We start from the raw sequence: 22,530 nt of genomic DNA, 5'->3' as shown, positions 1-22,530 counted from the left end.
AATGTTGAAGTAAACACCAGAAATACGCATATTTGTTCTGAGACTGAAGAACGTTACTTTTTTGTACATTTAAATTAGGTGCCAGTGGCGTGAATTTTTGGAAATATTATAGAAACATTTCTGGTACAATTTCTTAAATTAAAAAAAAAAAAAAACCTTCTAGAAAAAACTGGTAAAATTTAAAGAAAAAGTTGGGGACCCCCTTCAACTCTCTCTAGGACCCCTGGGGACCCCAAGTTGAGAACCACTGTTCTAAATTACTCATTTCATGTACTAGCCTACTTGTTTCAGACTGCATAAACAGCTAAAGTGTAAAGTGGTTGTGCCATGTGAGAGTCAAATCACATCCTTACAGGTGATCGTGTGTGTCACCATGCTCACTGTGGCCACTAGATGTCACCTTATTACAAAAAAGTAGCCTAACTATGGAGCATAATAACCTGCTGAAAATACGACCTATGGATTCATTTTCTGGGGGAGTGGGCTACAGTCTCCTATATAGTGTATGGTTGAGGAACGTGGCTGTTTGTGGGCCCCCCACCATGTGCACTCCTGGTGTTCACCGCCCTCCAGCCTCCTCCCCCCTCTCAGCCCCGCCCTCAAGGAGTGACTTGGTGTTGGATAGGAGTGAGAGAGAGAGACTCTGCAGACTTACACACACACACAATCACACACACTAAGCGTTTCTTACCAACCCTGCTGTGTGTCTTCACTAACGGGACAAGTTTAAACCTCCGGGATATCGCTGTCGGCTCTCCGCTTTTCTTCCTCCTCCATGTGAACATCTCGACCCAGAGTGAGGTAAGTGCAGAAATGTAGAGACATGTTGACAGTTTTTCTTTTGGCTGGTTATTGAGCTGTGGACTGGTTGTAAGTAGCTAAACGAGGGGGTTGAAGGAGATTTTTTTTGTCAGTAGAGGAAAAAGCGGCAGCAGCAGACAGGCAGCAGCAGCAGCAGGAGGAGGAGGAGGAGAGGCATGTCCGACTCTTCTTGGAACAGTTTTTTTTTTTTTTTTTTTAGCTAGCTCACTTTACCGCCTTTCCACAGGGTCACTCACCACACGGCTCCACGAGCTGCACCGAAACCCGGCGAAAAACCGTCGTTTCCTTTCCGCCGCTGCTGCCCGGAGGTTTGAGTTGTACGGTTTGTGATTTAGCAGAGCTGCTTCAACATCCTCTCCAGGATGTTGCCATTACACCGCTGTAACGTTACACATGGCTTTTCCCCTACAACAGCGTCTCCACAGCCTGGGACACTTGGACACAGTTTCAAATGGTTGAAGGCTGCAGGGATTTTTCTTTTTCTTTTATATTTAGTTTTTTTTTTTTACTTTATAAGTCGCTGTGTAGGAGAGAGGAGAGCTCACCCAGGCTGGCCATGTTCAGGTTGTGTAAACGGAGGCTTTTGAAGAGGATCATTGTCTTAGTGTAAACTTTTGAATGGAAAATATGCCCACACCTTCCTTTCCCCCCCTTTAGTTTTTACTGAGCAACATGTTTGTTTGATGCTTTGAAGTTACTCCCCCATGTCATGTGTGTGGGGCCGTGAATGCGTTTTATAAAGTCTGCCAATGTTTATTTCTATCCTCACCTAATCTGTTGAGTAATTATTCCACTAGTCCAATCAATCAATCAGTCAGTTAGTAAGATGTTAGTGAGCCAGAAACAAAAACAATTCAAGAAACTCAAAACATATTCACTGTAAAATCTTGTAAACAAGGGGAAATCACAGGATAGAGGCTAAAACCAGGAAACGTTTGACATTTTTAGTTAATCAATGACTTCAATCTATTATTATAGCACTAATTAACTCTGTGGATTGACTAAGGTACAGTCCAGATTTACAAAGACATAGCCTAATATAACATTTCAGAAGCTGGAACAAGCAGCAACTTGCATATCAGTATATTATAAATTAATTGTATGATAGTGTAGCTATATTCTGATCATTTAATCCATTCATGATGTCAGAACCTCCATCACAGTTTCCCAGAGCTCAGTGAGAAGCTATCATCCAATAGCTAAAAAAAAAGATCCAACCTACCATAGTAAAACAGAGATTAACAGAAATCGCTCATATTTTATAAGCTTGATGTAATGACCATCAGTAGGCGACTGGTGATCACATCAGTTCTACAGGACAGACGAGGCCACATGAAAAATCTATGAGGCAACAGAACGTTTAACAGCTCTGTCTCACGTTCACAGACCAAAACACAAAAAAGATGGAAAACATTGTCGGCTGTGTTCGTCTCACTTTGTGTCAGATGTACACTTTGTTAAGGTAGGTGGTATCCCTGCCTGGCTGAGTTGGCCTTTAAATGTTTGATGTGCAGAGACGTCCTGAGCGCTTTCTCCTGCTGTTCCTCTCAGCGTCTGCACCGCCCGTCGCCTCATGTTAGAAATGGGCTGTGAGTGAGTGAGTGAGTGAGTGACGGTGCAATCTCCCTTCATGCATACACACAATACTGTATACACACACAGATGCAGGGAAGATGTGATGGAGTATATCTGAGCATGCAAGCATGAGAATCTGAAAATGGATGTGCAGGTCTGCAGTGCATCAGCAGTGTGCCTCCAGACTGCAATATTGGATTACATTTTGCTGTGCACCTTATGTTTTCTGCACATCATATAGTTTTTTTTGTCTCAGTTCTGACATGTGACATTTACTGGTGGACTTGTCAATGCAAAGACAAAGCAGGTCCTTCAACCTAAAGGCTTTGCCTGTCTACACATGATCAGCAGTACTGGGTGCAGCGTAGGTTTCTGTCACCGACGCGTGGTACGCAGCAGGAAAGCCCCAGGGAATTTCAAAAACAAAACAACAAGCTTGGCAAAGACTTGTTTTGTTGAGGTAGTCATTCTCACTCGAAGAAGAAGAAGAACACTATAGCTAAGCAAAATTCAACGACCATGAAGTGTTTGGGAGGATGAAACCTTCGTCATCCATCATGTGTTGCTTTCAAGTTGTGTTGCAGACGAGATTGTCTCGCTGGTTTTGCATTGAAAGGTCACCAGTCAAGCTTAAAACTTATCGAACTTCAAGAATAACAGGAATGCAGGATCGGTAGCCTGTAAGTTTAATGGTTTTTGTTCTCTATAGGAAAACAGGAGTTCACACCGGTGCAAAGTGTCTGTGCAGAGTAGTGCTGCAACAGTTGATAACTTCATTAGCTAATTGCCAGAAAGTTCATTGGCAGCTGTTTTGATAATGAAATAAACTCCAGGCTTGGCAGCAGTGTGCACTATGTAAAACTGCAAATTAAATTTTTTTGATATTAGGAAAAGTATTGAAAATGGCGGCAAATATCACAGTATTAAAATATTATCAATAATCAGCCAAAGTCTGGTCAGACATGATGGTAACCTGAATATCTTTTGGATATTGGTCTGTATATGTAACACATCTAACAAATAAGTTTGACTTAAGGTCAGTCATTAAGAAAATTCTACAGTTTTATATACACTAGTCTTAAATGTAATAATAACACCATATTCATCTTCTGTTTTCATATTATTATTTTTAGCCTAAGTGTGCCTGCATAATAGGCAGGCTATATTAATTTCTCAGACATTTGCTCTATTATTATTATCACCATCAATATCTACTCTATTATTCTCATATTATTATTATTATTACAACAACATATTGCATCTTCTTTTATTCATTAGTGTAACTAAGTACGCCAGACGCTAATTCACCAATGAAAACTGTGATTTGTGCTCTAATAAATAATAGGCTTTACACGCTACACGCAAGCAAGTATTGCATCATGAGGTGTTCTGGGCTTGTAAATCTCTTATCTTCGGTGTCATGCAACTGAGTATGCTGTGAATTAACAACGCCAACAGAAACACTCAGCGTACATTTCTCCCCACGTAGCTAATGAAATTACATTCTTACAAGTTACAAGTGTCTTTTGATGCCAGCACGTGTGACAGGTGGTGCTAATTGAACGCTTGAAGAAAAGACTGGATTACAGATAGGACATCGTTTTGGGCTAAATGATGCGATGCGGTTAGGCTTTGTTTTGGCGTCTCTCTTTTTAATATTCACTGAGTAAGTAAGGACGTATTTTTTTATGGTGACAAAATAAGCATCTTGTGGTGAGCTCTGCTTCTGTTGCCTCCGACGGCCCCGACACACTGACTCACCACATGATGAGTTTCTCACCTGTGAGCAATGAATTCGGCGGTGATCAGAGTAAGTAAGCAGAGCGAATAACAACTTTAATGAGTGTGGTAGCCTACAGTTTGACATTATTATCAGTCTTTTAGAAAAACATTTGATTTTATTAAAATTGAAAAATAATATTTATAGCCTATAAGCTATAAAAACAATAGTCATTAAAGTAGCTGGTTGGACTTAATCGTGTAGCCGGCTATGTGGCCGGCAGCCGGCGCTTGTGGAAAGCCCTGATACAAATGAATTTTTCAGGTCAAGCAAAGAGACCCAAACATTCTCTCATTCCACCTTCTCAATTTTCTGCTTTTCTGTTTCCTCTGTGGAAGCAAACTCAGTATGTTTAGGATTTATTGATTTGATAAAATCAGTAATCTCATGACATGAACTTAGGCTTTTAGAAATTGAAGAAAAGATATTTTCCACTGTATCCTGAAAACCTGTAGACCATGAATGGATTAACCGAGAAAGTAAGCAAAAAGTTATTTCACGCTGAAAGTTAGTTTGAAAATATTTGCAGACCCACAAAATCTGAATGCTCAAATTTTAAGTTGCTAAGTAAGAGGTAAGCTTGTTTCATCAAATTGTTTAATGGAATAAATCTGGTCAGGGATTTGAAAACATTTGGATTTGATGCTGAATATAAATTTGATTAAAAGCAAAAATGTTTTAACAGGGTAACATATAGTTTTAAACTTGAGGACAGCTTCACTAAACCATCTGTGATTTCACCAACCTTGCTTCTACCATTCAAAGATGAGATGTCTTGTAGTTGTTGTGCTGACAGTGGCCTTGGTTGATACGTTGTATTTTCTGAAATTGTCTTTTTGATGCATCAACCAGAAAAATAAACTGTCTGTTATATCTGTTCTGCCTCTAAAGTCAGACAGATCTTTGTAAGTGTGATGCCTTCTTTCCACATGGAGCTAAACTGCACATGTGGGGGAATTATATACAGTATCAGATGTGTCTTAATTTGTTGGAAAACATAATAGCACAGCGCCTTGCTGTTCCAGCGTGATCCACATTTGCACACACACGTACACTTGTGCATTGCAGCCCTCCATATTACAACCAGCAGTTCCTCAGCTATTTCAGACCATCAATCATTAGGCGGTATATGGTGTAATGGCAGAATAAGATTTCTCCGAGTGTCTGAGGAGCCCCACTGCTCTCCTTCACTACTCCCTCTTCACTGATGAGCTGCCGCCATAACATACTCTCTGTAGTTTTGTACCCTAACTGATGTTTAATTATTTGACAGAGTGATTTGGCTGTTACTCATGAAATATTGAAACAGAAGAGGCCCAGAAGGCTCGCTGAAAGACACCGGCCTCGCTTCATCCTTAAATACAACTTGGAGTGGAGCCGGGCACTGTCTGTCACCGACGTCAAAGCAAGTCAACGCCAACGCACAATCATAGAGGATTTCTGTTGTTGTTGTTTTACTATACAATTTCCCTTTACCATAGGAAATACTCATAGGAAATCAGTGTCTTATGTTTGAATTATTGACCTCCTGCTGCTTAAGATGTCCTCTTTGAGCCATGCCCGAAACCTGTGTGCTTGCTTGCTCACTATCGAAAAGCGATTAGACTAGATCAGTGTTCTGATTACAGCGAGAGGCCGGGCGCTGGCTGCTAATCTGTGGTCTTAATATGGAGACAGGCCGGGGCAGCTACAGTATCAAGGCTACTTACGGACCCCCCATAGCCCACTTCCATATCACTTGGCCATTTGTGATGCACACTTGTTGTTAGTTTGAAAGTGTAAGTTTGGAATAGTTGTCATTTTTCATACGCGTTTTCTCCGGCAGTATTTGTCAGATAAAGAAACTTAAAAATGAGCGGCAACTAGAGGGATGTGATTTCCTACGGTTACTCCGATGTAAATTTTAGGGCTACAGCTGAGTTTTTTCATCTTTTAATTATTCTATTATTACAACATTTTCTGTTGGTTGGCTTTGTTTATTCTGCTGCAGTATGGTTTTGTCTGTGCTATTAAATACTGAGTATATCAAGTTTCAGTGCAGAATTAACTGAGACCAAACTACCAAACTAAAACAAGTGGATGTCTAGATTATAGTGTTGTCCAGTCTGTCCGTGGAGTGGTGGCTTTTGGCTGCATAGGTTCTTAAGTGATCAGTGGACATAATAGTGGATCCCCTGCCGAGGGATGCTGGGATATCTGAGCCCCCTGCGTGACTGCTCGCCGAGAGGATAAAACCACCAACATCACTGTGGTGTAGTGCAGAGAGGAGCTTTGGCACCACACCACCAGAGGCCTATTCCATCAAGGCTGAGCAAGCAAAATCCTGGTTTATTTTGTTAAGTCTGACTAATATAAGTCAGAATCCTGTTCTTTTATTGTGGCACATAAGATTTCCTGCTTATAGTTACTTTGGTTATGTAAACTGCTGAACTGCCCTGTTCCCTTTATTAATAGGTTATGCAACAATATACCATCATTAGCTGGCAAATCATAAAACCAGTAGCTAATTGTTGACATATTTCTGAATGTATTGGGTCACTTGGGCTTATACTGCATCAACTGAAGCAGCATTATCAAACTTTTTAAAAGATGTTGTCAGGAAGGTGAATTAGGTGTGCTGAATAATCTAAAAGAGAAAATTCATTAGTTTTACTAAGAGGTTTTTCCATAAATCTTTCACAATTGTTCAAATGATTAAATTGCAATTTACAAGAACAATCACAGTAATATAGATTATGTAACCTGTTAATAGGCACCATGTCACCAAACCTCCTGCACCACCATGTGACCAGGAATTTGGGCTTGGACAAGCCTGTAAAAATGAATGACATCATCTTCAAAAATACTTTTAAAGTTTATAACAAGCAGCTTTTCTTAGATTATAATGGTTCATTTTGAGTTTTGACCTCTGTGTCACTCTGTGCTCTTGCACACTGAAGTCCGACCCAAGCAAAACTTGTATTTAGCGACCTTCCTGCATTGAGTGACCTCTGTAACTCTGTGTTTTGTTTTGCTTTGTTTTTTTTTTGTTTTTTTTACATCCCTTACTGGGTTGATGTATTTGTAGCTCATTGCACGTCTCTGCGGTTAAAGCCCAGCATCTTCTGCAGATGGCTGGCACCTACACTAGCAGACCAACCAATCAGAGCACAGTGAAGCACTGAGAACAGGAAGTGAGCTCAGAGACGTTTGACCAGGGAGGAGGAGGTGGTGGGGGGGCGGGGGCATTGTGAAGGTTTTTTCCTCACATTGTTGAAGAAAGCACAGCAAGCCTCTTTGGTCCAGCTTGACCTCGCCACACGGTTCCTTATTTGAACAAGAGAATTCTTGGATTTCCTGGTGTCCTCTCGATGGCATCTCCATAATGCATTTTCTTTTCATCTCGACATCAAAAACATTGCTCTCTTCATATTGTCTGTAGTAAACAACTTCTGAATATGAGGTGTTTAAAAAGACTCTGCTGTCTATAAAGAGTCAGGCTTTAATTCTGCTCTCCTGATGGGCAAAATGCCTCTTACATTAGACGAACACAGCTGTTGAACTTCAAAGGAAAAATCCAGCCAACATTGGAAGTGTTATTGAAACAGTTCCTGTGTGTGTGTGTGTGTGTGTGTGTGTGCTTTTTGAAGACTGTTTTTATGAATTCTCTCTCTACTGTTTGAGATGGGCCCTTTTAATGTCTGCTTTGCTCTGTCCTACGTCTCTGTCTGCACTCCACTGCACCCACTGGTCTAACACTGACCACACACTCTGGTGTCTGGTTGTACCAAGGCTGTGGTTAGTGTGTGTGTGTGTGTGTGTGTGTGTGTGGGTGGGTGGCTCAATATTTTGTGGTTCATGCCCCCAGTGTTGTTCCATCTCTGTGTAGGTCTTTTTTGGATATGCAAGATTGCAAAGATGTATCTGTAACTAGGGGTGTACAGCCAGTGCACTATTTGTATTCGTTTTCGGATTCAGGCTTTTAAAAAAAACTTCGGATTCGTATTCGGGAAGAAACCGGATGTGGGCGCACTGACTTCAGCCGAGCTGGTGCTACGCCAAGCTAGCCGGCTAACCTTCGCTTTAGCTCAAGGCTAACTAGAACGGGAATAAAATAATTTAATCGTGGTGCTCTTCTAGACTTTACAAACATAATCGGACTGAATGGATCAAATTCTGGTAGTGAAACGAGTCGTTTCGCAGGGGTTGTGACACTCAAAAAAAATTATCCACCGTTTTATAGCCGCTTCTTTTCCCATTATTGTCAATGAGAAAAGTTGTTTTTGGCAACGCAATCAACAGCAAAACTATTTGGGATCAAAGCATTATTTGTGTACTTCTGAATACGTATTCGGGTTCGGGTTCGGTACACCCCTATCTATAACCATAGTGAAGACACAGGCACACACAAACACACACACATTCCACACGTTGTTAACCACTAATGTTTTATCCATTAAGGGGTTTTTAAGGTCTCATAAACTGGTGATAACTGGTGCTCCTGCGCTCTGATTTCCTCCAGTGCAGAATCCCTTCAAAGTGTTAACAGTTGTATCGTTTGAAATATTGATGAGTGAGCATAAGTTTGTCTGAAAGCCTCCTTTTAGGAATCCTCAAAGGAGAGCGAATGTTTTAAGTGTCTAGACGCGATGCTCGGTGACCCCCCCCCCCTCTCCCCCAGATGTGTCTGAACTAAGCAGCGGTTGCAACATTAATTTACAGGAGGAACAGCAGCGTACCGTATACACACACACACACACAGGCCTCGTACTGCACGGTCATCTATCTACTGCAGAGTTCCCTCAGGGTTTCAGTCTGTGGCTGATCTGATAACCTCCACTGAGGAAGTTGTGCTTTTCTCTCTGCTGTTTGTTTGTTTGCCAGCCCCGATGGCTTAAAAACCATCTAAACGGCTTTCAAAACAAATTGTGTAATGGATGAAGGATTTGTTTATTGCAGAGGATCCCTTATTTCTTTTGAAAGGGTTATTATAGCCTTATGGAAAAGGTTGAGCCTTCCCCCTGTTTATCATCAACTAGCTCAAGGCCTTAAATGAATAATATGTACTAGATCAATCCCACGGTTATCAGTGACACAAATCCAAACTTGTATTAAAAATATTTCTAAATATTTCTAAAACTGAAATGACAAATTGGCAGCAAAGAATGTACTTGGTAAAGGCATGTGCTCTTGGAGTGCTTTCTAGTCTATTATTATTAATTGATACAGTGTTTTCTGTTATTTACTTGAAATAGTTCAACAAATCTAAGCTTGTCTTTTACTCTGTTGTTCCAGTCTGTGATAGGTTGGTACGGTTGATTCTTTATCCAAGTGCAGACGTTAACCACCACTTCACCGTTGCCTGTGTAGGAACATGCACATGAGTTGACCACAGAGTACAGGATGTGAGCATGAGTGAAGGGAAGGCTGGCTACTGCATGGCATGAAGAGGGGCTTGCATGTCGCTGTAAGCTCAGAATCTTCATGCGAACAGTGCTATGACTAATGTTATCATGACCTATACGCACATCTCGTCTCCCCCCTGGGAATACCTTATACTACTAAACTAGGTTCTGTCTTTAGAAGCTGCCTCGGGATTATGTTCAAAGGCAGCTTCCTTTTTATTTTTGAAGGAATTAGTTTATGAAATGCTGCGTTTATTATGACCGTGGAGTCATTAGAAGGTGGTATGGATTGATGGAGGGCGTACGGAGCGCACAACTGTCCCACCAGAGACCAGAGTCCAGTCCACTGTTCTGTCTCTGATCAGACCAAGGCAACTAAAGCTCTTTGGTTACAGTTGCGTTGGTTAATACCCTCATTATCATAGTTAAATATTGATTATAAACTTGTGTCTCAAGTTGCTGTGAACTTTTTGTGAATTAAATCAGACTGCGATCTTCCACTTGATTTAACCAAGAGCTTTGAGTGTTTTACATAACCATATAAACCAAATTTCATCTCCTTTTTCATGTATACTCCCCTTTTATCTATTTTATCTAATTAACGGCATCCTGCATTTTAATTTGACGACTCCTTGTTGTTAGGTTCTCATATTGCCTGTGTCGCTGTATTGCTTGGGCGGTCCGTCTCCTATGGTTTTATGACACTTGTTTGTGACTTGTCCTCTGTGGTCTCTATGTGTTGTTTTTGTCAAGCACTTTGTATACTTGTGTTTTTAAAGGTGCTATAAATAAAGTTATTATTATTTAAAAAAAAGTTGACCAGGTATTTTGGCTGGAAACAAATTTGTTGTTGAATATACGTTCAGTGTTATTGTATTTTCTATTTACCAAATACATGGTTATTGGCCACATTTGCCATTTTACACTAATTGTATTAACAGAAAACACAATATGGTGGCAAGTTGCTATTGAACATAATTTGTAGGAGACGGGGTTTGTTCTGACATCATGCAAACTGTACCGCAACTTAACAGGAGCTGATCTCCGACCTCGTTCAGTATCTTATTTCGCACATGAGGATGGAAAAATTGTTCGTGTTTGCGGGAAACTGGCTCAGATTTAAACTAAATTGGTAGTGTGAAAGCACAGCGAGCTCTTAATGCTGTCATATAAAGACCAGAGTAAAGTATCTTTTGTGAAACTGCAGTTACAGTAACAGCAACCTCAAAAGACACACTAGCAACTCACCAAACTGTCCAGCCGGAAGAACAGATTGCGGAGACCAACTGTACTCTCATCCTTTTTTTTTGTTCGTCTCTACTTTTCTTAATCTGACAAACGCAGGCGGATCTTTGTTTTGCGGTGTAGCAGAATGTCAAATCAGCATGTACAGCTCTTATTCTGCCCATGTCCCCCCGGTTACTTGGGATAGTGCGGCCTCACTATGCACCCATCTTGGTTTAGTAGTGGATTAGAAGTGACACTACTGCAGGCTGGCTGAGTCTGAGCCTTGTTTACTCTGGCTGGGTCTTAGCCGGGGACGCAAACCATCATTAGGCAGAAAAATGACTCAACAGTGGGACAGAGCTCCAGTCCAGACAGGGAGAGGGGGAGAGAGAGAGAGAGAGAAGACCATGAGGGAGAAACAGTAGGAGGAGCAGTTAAAGGGATAGTTCACCCAAAATTGAAATTTCTCATAACTCATTATCTAATCACCCTCATGTCGACTAAGGGCTGGGAGAAGTTTCAGAGTTATCCGTGCCTTCTCTGAGTTACAGGGGGTCTCGGCGTAGCAGTGCATGTCCATATAACGGTTGCAAATGGATACCACTTTTCTTCGTAACAAAAAGACACACCAAAAAACATCCAAATACCTCCATGCTGCTCATATGTAATGTCCGTCTTGTATTGAAGCCCCGAAATGCGAAATTGTCGAGCAGCATGGAGGTATTTGGATGTTTTTTGGTGTGTCTTTTTGTCACGAAGACAGTTGGTATCCATTTGCAACCGTTATATGGACATGCACTGCTACGCCGAGACCCCCTGTAACTCAGAGAAGTCACGGATAACTCTGAAACTTCTCCCAGCCCTTAGTCGACATGAGGGTGAATAGATAATGAGTGAAATTTCAATTTTGGGTGAACTATCCCTTTAAGAAAAGAAAGAGAAACATAAAAAGAAAGATACTCCTGAATTTGCCTGGAGATAGAGTGAACCGGATGGCTGCAGCAGGGAGGGAGGGGGGGTGTAGTTCGAACCTGGAGGCCAGGGCGTGCTGTGGTCAAACCCTTTTATAAATAAACAGACAGATTGGTCTAAAATAAACACAGTTCGCTCATGTCAGTGCAGAGCAGATGGGCGACTAACCCCACCCAGGACCGGGACAGGACACCAGGCGCTGGACACTGGGCTGCTGCTGTTGTGCAGAGAGGCTGCAGGCCAGGTTTTTTCCTGCACTGGAGGTCGGTGTCTCCCACACACAGGAAAATCAGAAGAAAACAACCATCCGCCCTGATGTGGTGTTGCGGGAAGCCGATCAGTGTTGGGATTTTCTGCCAGAGGATCTAGGATTCCTGTTTGAAAATCCGTGGACACTGTTGTCTCCTCTGCCACCTCTGATCCAAACACCACTCTGCTGATGTAACAGAGGCAGGTGAAATAAAAAGCCATACATTTATAATAGAGAAAAACCCTCAAGGATTAACAAGAGCCATCACACAATGAGGAAGATGACAAGCAAATGGAGAGTACCGACGCGCATAACAATAAAGCAAAGGAGAATAATTGAACTATATTTTGGGCATGGCAGGACATGAATCTTTACTGCAAAGTGCCAGCTGGTGAGAAGAGGTGAATTATATTCCTTCAAAGTTGGTCTAATGGAGTGTAAGACAGGAATACAGATGAGCAGGTTTTAAGCTGCTTACACACAACCAACCTGCAGCTCCTCTGGTTTAATTATCTGAGGAAATTAGACCTTTACAGGAAGTCCAGGAAGTCTTACATGTATTCTGTTGTACTGTACATGGAAACAGCTTGTGTCACAGCTTTGACCACACCACTTGTCTGTGTTGGATAGATTATGCAAGATTTGAGCAAGATGAGGCGAGGTGTGAGGTCACATGTTCAGAGTCTTTGACTACATGGGCAACTTGGTGGTGCAGCGCACGTGCCTGCTGCTGGTTCAGTGTTGTCATGTTGCCGTGACCGACTATGGCAGTAATGCGCAAAGCAGTGTGTAATTCGATAATACCAATACTAATGAAGTATTTTCTTAAAACGTCTTTGCAAAATCTTTTATTTATAGCTGTATGGTACAGTAAATCAACCGGTCAGTGGATTGGCAGCAAAGAAACTCATTGTTCATTTAATTTGTCATTTTAAAAACAAATCACCTCTGGGAAATGTTTTCTGGTGAATTGATTATGACGGTTGAGAAAAATGATTAATCAGCAGCGGAAACTGCCGATTAACAGCACTTGTTTCTCTAAAGGACATACGTACAAACATACATTTTATTATTCATTATTATTTATTTATAAGAAAATAGGGCAAGAAAACAAAGAAGAAGAAGAAAAAAGTCTACAGTTTGGACACATGGTTTTTCTTTGTTGTCATTACTTAGTTTCTACATTATAGAGATTCATACTGAATACATAAAAACTATAAAGGACCACATATGGAATTATGTAGTAAACACAAAAGTGTAAATCAAAGTGTTATCTGTTACCTGACCACCTACTGTGTTGGTTGCAGTACGAAGCCAAACAGCCAACAAGTGCTCAGCACCTCTGGGAACTCCTTCAAGACTGTTGGAGAGCCGCTCCTCATGAAGCTGATGAGACACATGTGAGGAGCGTGCAAAGCTGGCATCAAAGCAAATTGAGGCTACTTTGAAAGAAAAAACTAAAACAAATCCTGCTTCAACACTTTTTTGTTTGATTCCGTATGCGTTCCTTCATAGTTTTGATGTCTTCATTTGAGTCTACAATGAAAAAAGGAATAAAAATAAGGAAAAAACCCTTGAATCAGAAGGTATGTCCAAACGTATGACTGATAGTGTGTATATTTATATTATATTCATATTGTTCTATATTCATATATGTAGATCTTGCTCCCACAGCAAATATGAAAACAAATCACTCAACACTTTTAAGTGCAAGCGGGAATGAAGCTCAGAATCATCAACAGAACTGTCTTTACAAATGGTAATAAGGACCATGATTATCTGTTTGATTGTCTCGGGTTTGTGCGAGTTGGATTTCGCTCACCGTCTTGCTCTTTTCTTCTCTCTCCAGCGAGATTGAATCCGCTGTGTTTTTATAGAGCTGATTCTGAACTCACACCCTGTTTGAAGTGGATCTCCTTTAGGTACATTATGTGATAGAAAGGCAAGCACCGCTGAAAAATTGCAAGTTGGAAGTTATTTCAGAGGCTTCCTCTGCAGATCGGGCTTTTCCTTCAGTGTACGTGGGCAAAGATAAACAAAGAGGCTTACATGATGTACAGTAAGAGTGCTTTAAATCCTTACATTTGCACACTGTCTGCTGAGTAATCTGAGGCTTTGGCCTGCGTTTGACCTGCTGTCGACGGCGCTGTGGTTTGTGCCCTTTTCAGGGATGGCAAATGTTTGTGTATGTATTTGTTCACATATTTTTGTTTCTCTGACACTACAAATAGAAGATCTAGTGGTTGGTAAACGGTTATTCAGCTCACAAATTATTGTTTATATGTGTATGAAGAAAGAAAAGAAAAGAAAAAGTACCACTCTTCACCCCTCTGTTTGGCTTTACAGTAGTTCTAGGAGGATTAGCTGTAGTGTATACCAACAAAACCAGAATCTTTGCCCTCGCAGGTCAAACAGTGGGTTTGTGTGTTTGTGTGGTTTTTGGTCTGCCTGCCGTTTCCCTACCTCTGTCCATTCCTCACATTATTACCATCCTGGGCAGATCCACGGTTGCGAGATGGAAGATGAGTCTGTCTGAGGCGAGAACTGGTATAAAACCATCCTCTGAATCCTTTATGAATCCCCAACACCACACTAAGAGCCTTCATACAGTGTTTTTGTATTGTTTTCCTCTCCCACATTCATTTTCATTCACAGCACACAAGAACAATATAGTAGATGGATGGCGTATCCCTGCACGCCTTGGTATTTGAGAAAGGCCAGCTGTTCTTCACTTTGAGTTTGTCTATCCATGCATATGATGTTGCACATTTTAAATCTTTTTTTTTTTGTTCCTCCATGATTCAGCTACCATTTGTCCATTAAGTGAATGTGTCCAATAATTTGTTGTTGTTTCGGTGCCAGTTTAGGCGCAACATTGGATTCCTGTCCAAGTAATGACTGCTGACACCTGCATGTGTCCTTAGAGAGGGCTGTCATATCTTAAGAGGCGTTGCCAGACTGGATGAAAGTGAAGTTGCAAAGTCTCTAGACTTATTCAGGCTTCCCCCCCCCCCTTTTTTCATAGCTGTTTTTATTATGAGGTATATTTAGCAGTGTTTGTGGTGTTGCCTTCTCACAACAAGACAAGACAGAAGGTGGAGCAACAACAGAAACCTATTATAGATCACAAAAAGTCTGTTTTTTAATAGAAACATGCTGTAACAAGGAAAAAGGGAAAACATTTACTGCAGGTACAATGAGGTCACACAGGTCATTGCAGGTTACGAAATGGAATTGACCAAATAAAGAGAATGGATATACACAAAAAACAAACTACTTCTACTTTCGGATCAAATGCTGCCCTGAATATGTGAGAACATTTTGAAAAATTATTTGGATATGTGTCTAAGGATGGAGACATCTGCATCTACTGTCTTGGTTGAATCTTTGAGGCAGGTTCTGGTTTTCGTCTGTTGGCTAAATACCGGATTGGAGACGACTCAGTGGTGGATGGTTCTGTGCAGCACTGACCTGGCTGTGTCAGGCAGAACCAAGTACAACCATGAATTAGGTCAGCAGGAATTACAGTGTGGACTGTGCATGAGCATAGGGACCAGCAGTGTTGTGTAGCAGTGATTAATATGTTGGTCACTAACATGTTGGTCAGTAGGCCCTGCAGGATCAGTGTTGGCAAAGAAACACAGATTTACTGCAAGATTGCTGGCTTAATATTTACAAGCATCAAGTAAACTGCTTATGTGGACAGTAGCTAATGTAATTTAGATGCTTATGAGTTGAGTTGAGCACATTGCTTCGTGTTTTTCACTGAGGAATATTGAATTACGTTTGTGAAGTTTAGAGGCTACAAGCCACCAAAATATGTGTTGATGCATCTTGGCTCAGTCCTGACTGCAGCTGTCCAGCTGTGGCATCCTCACCGCCACCACAACACCTTGGATTTGTCGATATGCAGTGAGCTGTCTAACACTGCCCTGGTTCATTACGACAGGGGAGACAATGACCCAGAATCAAGTTGACCTGAGTGCTTTAAATCAAGGCTCCACTGGAGGAAATAAATTCTCTCCCCACCAGTGCGCCTAGCGCCAACTAGGACAAGTAATCCAGACAGAATAAAAACGTCCTCTTAGAGGACGCCGCGGGAGAGAGGGATGGAGGAGCGAAGGCTTGGTGTAGCTGAGAGGAAGGGAGGAAGGGAGGAAGGAAGAAGGAGGGAGGGAGGAGTTGGATTGTTGACTGGATAGAGAAAGGGTGGACTGCCAAGAAAACATAGCGACATGAGACATCACAACATTTGCATCCATTCTTTTATTGTATATTTACAGTTGTTACAGCTTCCTGTTCAGAAATCTTGACTGCAATTATCTTCGGTACTTGAACTGATCTGACAGTTCTTGAGTGAAACAATTATTTTGGACTAAAGGGATAGTTCAACATTTTGGCAAATTGGCCCATTGCCATAATCCCTATAGTCATAGCAGTAGGTTTGTTACCTTTAATTGTCGGTGCAAGCTATTTTTAGAACGGCGGAGCAGAGCTGTGAGCTGCTCAGAGCTACGCTACGGAGGCTCATGGGATTTCTTGGTTTCCCTCATCAAACTCATCAAATACACAATCCAACAACTCCAAAACGCTCTGGTGGACAAGTTGTGACCAGCAGTTTTGCATGAATTTACTTGAAAACAACTCTGTCTGGTAAGGTTCTGTTATTATCTCATAGTGTGGTGAATGTGCAGGTCTAGTAGTAGGCTACTCCTCTTTTTGAATAATCAAAATCTGACAATGATTAACATCTGGCCAAAAAGCTATAAGTTTTAGTTTTTTTTTAGGAATTTGTATGGCTCAAACAAACAAGATTTAAATGTAAATTTGTGCGGCGTTGATAGATGGATTTTCTTACCTCTGTCCAGAGCCAGACTGTCTGTTTCCCCCTCTGCTTCCAGGTCTTTGTGTTGAGCCAGGCTTCACCAGCTGCTGCCTGTATTGTAGCTCTGTATTTGTATTGTACAGACATGAGGGTGGTATCAAACCTTTGCATCTAGCTCTTGGCAAGACAGCAAAACAAAAACAAAAAAAACTCTGTAAAAACATATGCTACAATGCATCATCACAAGTGCTGAAAAAAGGTCAATGCTGCCCAGGGTCTGGGTTGAAGATAGCACAATATAAAATGTGTAATTATATGTTTGTGTGCTCAGACTCTTGGACTTGGCCATTTGCGGTGTTCCCGCCAGCCACTATAACCCAGCGGCCACCTGTTGCATCATTGGACTCAAAACGTCAATCGAGGCATTTACTTCAAAGTTTTAAGATCTGAATCTTCAATCACATGTGTGTGTGAAGTGTTTTCTGTTGATCTGTTTACAACAGCTGCCACTGTCCTTTTTTCTCTGTCACTTGTCTGCCATCTGAGTAACTGTGTTTCCTCCTCATTCTCTCTTTGTTGGAAAAAAGGAAACTCCTGCTGTTGCTGCAGAGGGAGCCGAGACAGACGTCTGTTACACAACACAACCTGAAACACACAGACAGATTGTTTCCTACCATCAGAGAGAAATTTCATTGAGAAAACGGAAGAACAGACTGGTCTGAAGTACACTGCATAATGTCCAGAAGGCAGTCCTGTTTGAACTAAAGGTAGATTTAGTGTAATCTAAAATTATGCAATTGGCATTTTTATAATATTATTTTTCCTTGAAATAATGGATTTAATTTGCACATCAATAGAAAAAAATGCCTTTAAACCAGAAAACATAGATGAGAGATGTATGAAAACCATCCAGTAGATAAATTAAAGTGAAGATAATGCACAACCAACGGATTAACGTACTGGATTATAATTAGGTTAAAAGGTCTAGTCTCTGTATTGCATCAATACATTACATCAGAGCATTAGACACATTAGAGCACCATTGAACGCGCAACCCAAATAATGGGTGTTATTATTTATGATGCTGGAATAGGAATACACAATGAAAGAAACAATACAGCGTTAAATATCAATCATGATTTCATTAACTCGCTCAAAGCTACTGGATCAAATACAGACTTGGTGAATACAGTATACAGTACTTCTGGATGAAGTTTAGATGTACAGCAGGTACTGTGTGTAGATTGAGCTGTGGTATCGGTACTGGCTCCGACAAAGAAACATACTTTAAACACAGACCTGGGTCCTGTCAGTTTGACTCCAGTGACTGTAGTCTGACATGGCCGGGGGTCGTGTTTGGGCTAATGACTGCGGTTGTCAGAAAGGTCAGATGTCAAATCTCAGTGTAACAGTCACAACCAACTGCTTCCTGTTTTAATGGCCATGTGCTGTGTCAGTGGCCTTTTGTGCAGTGTTTCTTCCAATGCTGGCTCTGGGCCCAAAATAATTGCTGGTGTATTATAATGAGGAGTTTGCGGTGAAACTAAAGGTTGTTGTGTGATAAGGTTAGGAGACACTGTCACTGTCTGATCATTAGGGGATAATTTAGTTTTATTATAACTTTTTTTGTCATTGTCATTGTCATTGTTTTGGCTGTCAATTCAGTTAAGGTGACACTGAGATGCGAGAACATGGTAACTTTGCTTTAAAAGATGCAGAAAACACAAAGAAGGGTGAGCAGTCAGTTGATCATATGTCTTTTAAATATTTTTTAAATGTGAATGACAGAATTATTCTGTAAAATGTCCACTGTCCAATGTTACTGGCTAAATCCAAGTGTCCTCACTCATCAACACTTAGGAATGAAATCCATGATTCATCAAGTCAACAATGGGATGAGAGTGAACTTTCTGCCAATCTCATTTTAGTTAAAATGACTTGCCCAGAAAATGCATGTGGATGTGATGCGTTTATATTTGTAATCGATGACTGTATAAGATAAAAGTGTCTTGTAGAAATTAAATCTAGTTGGATAATAATGAGGGATATGTTGAAGAAAAAAAAGAAATGCTAAAAAGAAACAAAAGAAGATGCAAAGGCGTATTTTGCATTTTTTATCTTAAAATGCATCATGGGGGCGTTTCATGAAGTATGTATGAGCAGAGTCTGCAAAGACCCAGTTATTAACATGTCTACATTATGGACATTTAGATCCATTGCATTGCAAGTTATAGGCTGACCTTCTGGTTTCAATGCTGGACCGAGGAATCATTAATATTTTGGGTATATTCACATTTGGGTATACATAAGTGATCTAGATAACCTTGGTAAACTGTTGACTGACTGCTCTTATTTGTCTCCATATCTTGAAAAACAGGGTGTGTGAGGAACAGTGGTGTCAGCTATGTCAACTATGGTTGAATTTAGAAAAGAGACACAAGAAGAAACCAACTGTCTTAACCTCAAAAGCAGAAGTCATCATTTTAGGCCCATAGCTCTTTTAACGGCACCACAGCAGAGTTGGATAGATCTGAAAAAAGACTGACCGGAAACATTATGAAATCCTGATCAGCTCTGTTTGGGTCCGGCGGTGAATTTCTGAAGCCAAACAAAAAAAAAAGACGCACAGACTCTGAACAATTGGATACTGTGAGGTACATCTTTATCATGTGAGGTCGTCACCTTCATCAGCACCAGTGACAGACACAGTTTGCTTGACAATTACCGCAGAGGTCCCATGTTGTGGATTTGGTTCTCGTCTCTGATGCCCTTTCACTTTTGTAAGGTTCAGTAATTAAGTCGGAGCAGGCCCTCACCTCGCAGAAGCCTTCATGGTTGAACCAAAATTGCGAAAATGGCTACGCTGCTCGTTTTAAATATGAAATTGGATCAAGCTCTTTCACTGGAAATGTCTTTACAAAATAGCTCCATTGTAATCCAGCAAAGTGGTGTAAAAAAAGTTAGTGCAGATTGAAAGGGAAACTTTGCATAGCCATAAAGCAGTCAATGCTTTATTTCACATTAGGGCCTTGAGGAAGTCCTGTGATAAAGGCTCCCTTTTTCTCACTGTGATTAACAGAGAAATGGTCTCCAATACTTCAGAGCCATGAAACCAAGTCACTCCAGCAATTAAGGACCTTGGAGTGAAGTGCTTGTATCTGTGCAGTGAATGATGGTCTGAGCCATCCGTGCGACAGCTGTAACTCCTGCTCGATGGTTTCGGTGGGTCTTTTTAATCAGCTCGGTCCGCCTTTGGCATTAGCAGGTGATTAAATGAATTAGTGGGACCTGGAGACATGAGCGCTGGTCCGGAACGCAGGGTCTCCGGGCTCCGGGGGGGCCACGGAGGGTCCGAACACTCGTTGGGGGTGCGGTAAGGAAGGTGTTACTGGAGGGGCACGGGTTTATGTCCGGCTGAGGCCACCGTTTCACAAGCAGGCATGCGTACACAGTGTGCACACGCTTTTTTTTTGCATGACACAGAGGGATTTGTACAACTCACACGGGATATATACACACACACACATGCAGATAAAACGCAGACACACAGACAGACTCTGTCACACACACTGGACCATTGTGTGTGACACTGCCGCCACTGTGTCTCCATGTGGAGCATCCTGACACAGCACACGCCTCCTCGCTGCTAAATGTCACGCACTGATACTGACATTATTGGTGATGTAAAGTGCAGCGTGCGTGTGTGTGTTTGTGTGTTTTTGTCTGCGTCAGCATACTTGTGAAAATTAATTGCGACTAATGAGGATCATTTGCGCTGAGTTTTATGCAAAAATGCCTGGTGTTTTCAAGGACCAGCTTCTGAAAGGTGATTATCTTCAGCTTGTCTCTGCTTGAAAACAATGCCGTCGGAGTATCTTTGGGTTTTTAGACCCGTTTGTAATTATTCATAGCTGCCATATTGTACAGGGACCTTTCAGTGGTTTTCTTTTCATTGACTTCAACAGCAGTCTATTATTGAAGTTTTTGTTAATTCAGGAATAACTTTGACACATTGTTAAAACTTCGTACCTTTATTTCAAGCAGTTATTTTAACAACATTATTTTTATGAGTGTTGAAACTTCAAATTGTGTCATTGTTTGTGATGAGTTGCATGGTCGGAGATTAAAATCCCAGAAAAAAAGGGGAAACTGATAATCACAGAGCTCAAATGGTTGACCACCGATAGTAGACCAAAGAGAAAGTAGAAAAGTTTTTGTGTAAAATTGCCAGAAAAAGGATCAGATCATAGAAACGGCTACTGATTTATCTTCTAGTCGACATTAGTTGCACCGTGGACGTCCTCTTCTCCCAGGAGTGTTTTCTCCTTTGCCTTTGTTCCTGCGCACGCATTTGTCTCTTCATCTGCTTGTGCCAGGCAGAGACTGATAACGGCATTAACTTCTCTCCTTGTAAGATGAAACTGTGAGTAGGAGAGAGGCGACTGTTAAAGTCCAGAGAGATTCACCAGAGGCACAGGAGCACAGCACAAACACACTGAGCCTTATGTTCCCGGGCCTTGTTCGTGCATGGCGAGCTGCTGATCGACGGGGGTCGCAGCCTCAGTGGGTGGGGCTTTCCATACGACCCCCTGCCATTCATTACAGTTGAGGAAAATTATTCCTCTAGTTATGAAAATCACATCTGTAATGCAGGGACATTTTAAGAGATTAGACATTCACAAAGGCTAAAAGTGACTGAATTGGAAGCCTTTAAAAAGATATGATCATCATTTGAAGTGTTATTAAAAGTCTTTTATTAGCTGTTGAGCTGATACATTTGCATACTTGGCATGATAATAAAAAAGTGCTGCTCTCGGTAGGAAAAACATTAATATTTTACTTAAAAGCCTTTTGACCTGCACCTTGTTTTGTTTTTTCCAGCCATGGATTTCATATCCTCCTCCCTTAAAACGAATTAGGTGGAAGAATGTTATTAAGCCTCCTGGAAAATGTTTTGATGAGGTGATGAAGAGAGGATGGAGGTGAAAAGATATTGATATGAATGTATTCTCTCCAGACACTGACTGTGTTGGCACTCTTTGGAAAAACATTCATCATGTTCGACTTCTGCCTGGAGATTGAAATGGATTCAAATGCGGTTTTGAATAGGAAGAAGGATAAGACTGGTTACCTTACATTGCTTTCATGAATGAGGAATGAACTTTCTGTTGACTTGTTCAACTCTGTGTGAACTGTTCTCACATAAATTGCCAGTGAGCTCTCTGGGTGGATTTGGATAGTGGAAAGATTTTCTTTTTCAATGGTAGATAAAACATCCAATTGGAGTGGGTGTCTGATATAATTGCTGCTGCTGTTTTCTTAGGTCAATCACAATGTCAGTGCATCATGGTTATTGAGGACCTAACCTTGAAGACCTCAGTCTTTGGTTGATTTGCTGTGCACCTTTGGTTAAAGTGAATGTGGTATAGGAGGTTATAGCTACTTTTTCATCAAAACGATTAATTTTTCAAAAACAATACATCCACAGAATGTCTAGAGGGGTGCAGAATATAATTAATTTTACAGATTTTTTTTAAAATAGTAGGCTATAAATTGTTTCATACATTTTGATGGGTCCAAAATATCTAAATAATTACATCTGGTTGTCTCTGCGGCAACAGCATTAGTACGTTGATGTCACGTGAGGCGGAGCTCAGCGGGTGCCAGATCATGATAGCTCTGGAGAAATGGCATC

The 22,530-nt window shown here is 41.1% G+C and overlaps 1 protein-coding gene across 2 annotated transcripts in view; it reads left to right on the top strand.

The window, feature by feature from the left end:
- Positions 1 to 633: 633 nt before the first annotated feature.
- ppp1r16b (protein phosphatase 1, regulatory subunit 16B) overlaps positions 634 to 22,530 on the top strand; it is a 100,136-nt gene continuing 78,239 nt past the window's right edge. For both annotated transcript variants that reach the window (XM_085777655.1, XM_085777656.1), the window contains exon 1: positions 634 to 801. The gene's annotated coding sequence lies outside the window, so the exon portion shown is untranslated. The remainder of the gene's footprint in view (positions 802 to 22,530) is intronic.

The sequence above is a fragment of the Trachurus japonicus genome, chromosome 5 (assembly GCF_045865225.1).
Source record: "Trachurus japonicus isolate A0001 chromosome 5, Traja_1.0".
Classification (NCBI taxonomy): domain Eukaryota; kingdom Metazoa; phylum Chordata; class Actinopteri; order Carangiformes; family Carangidae; genus Trachurus; species Trachurus japonicus.
This window is presented reverse-complemented; position numbering and strand designations above follow the sequence as displayed.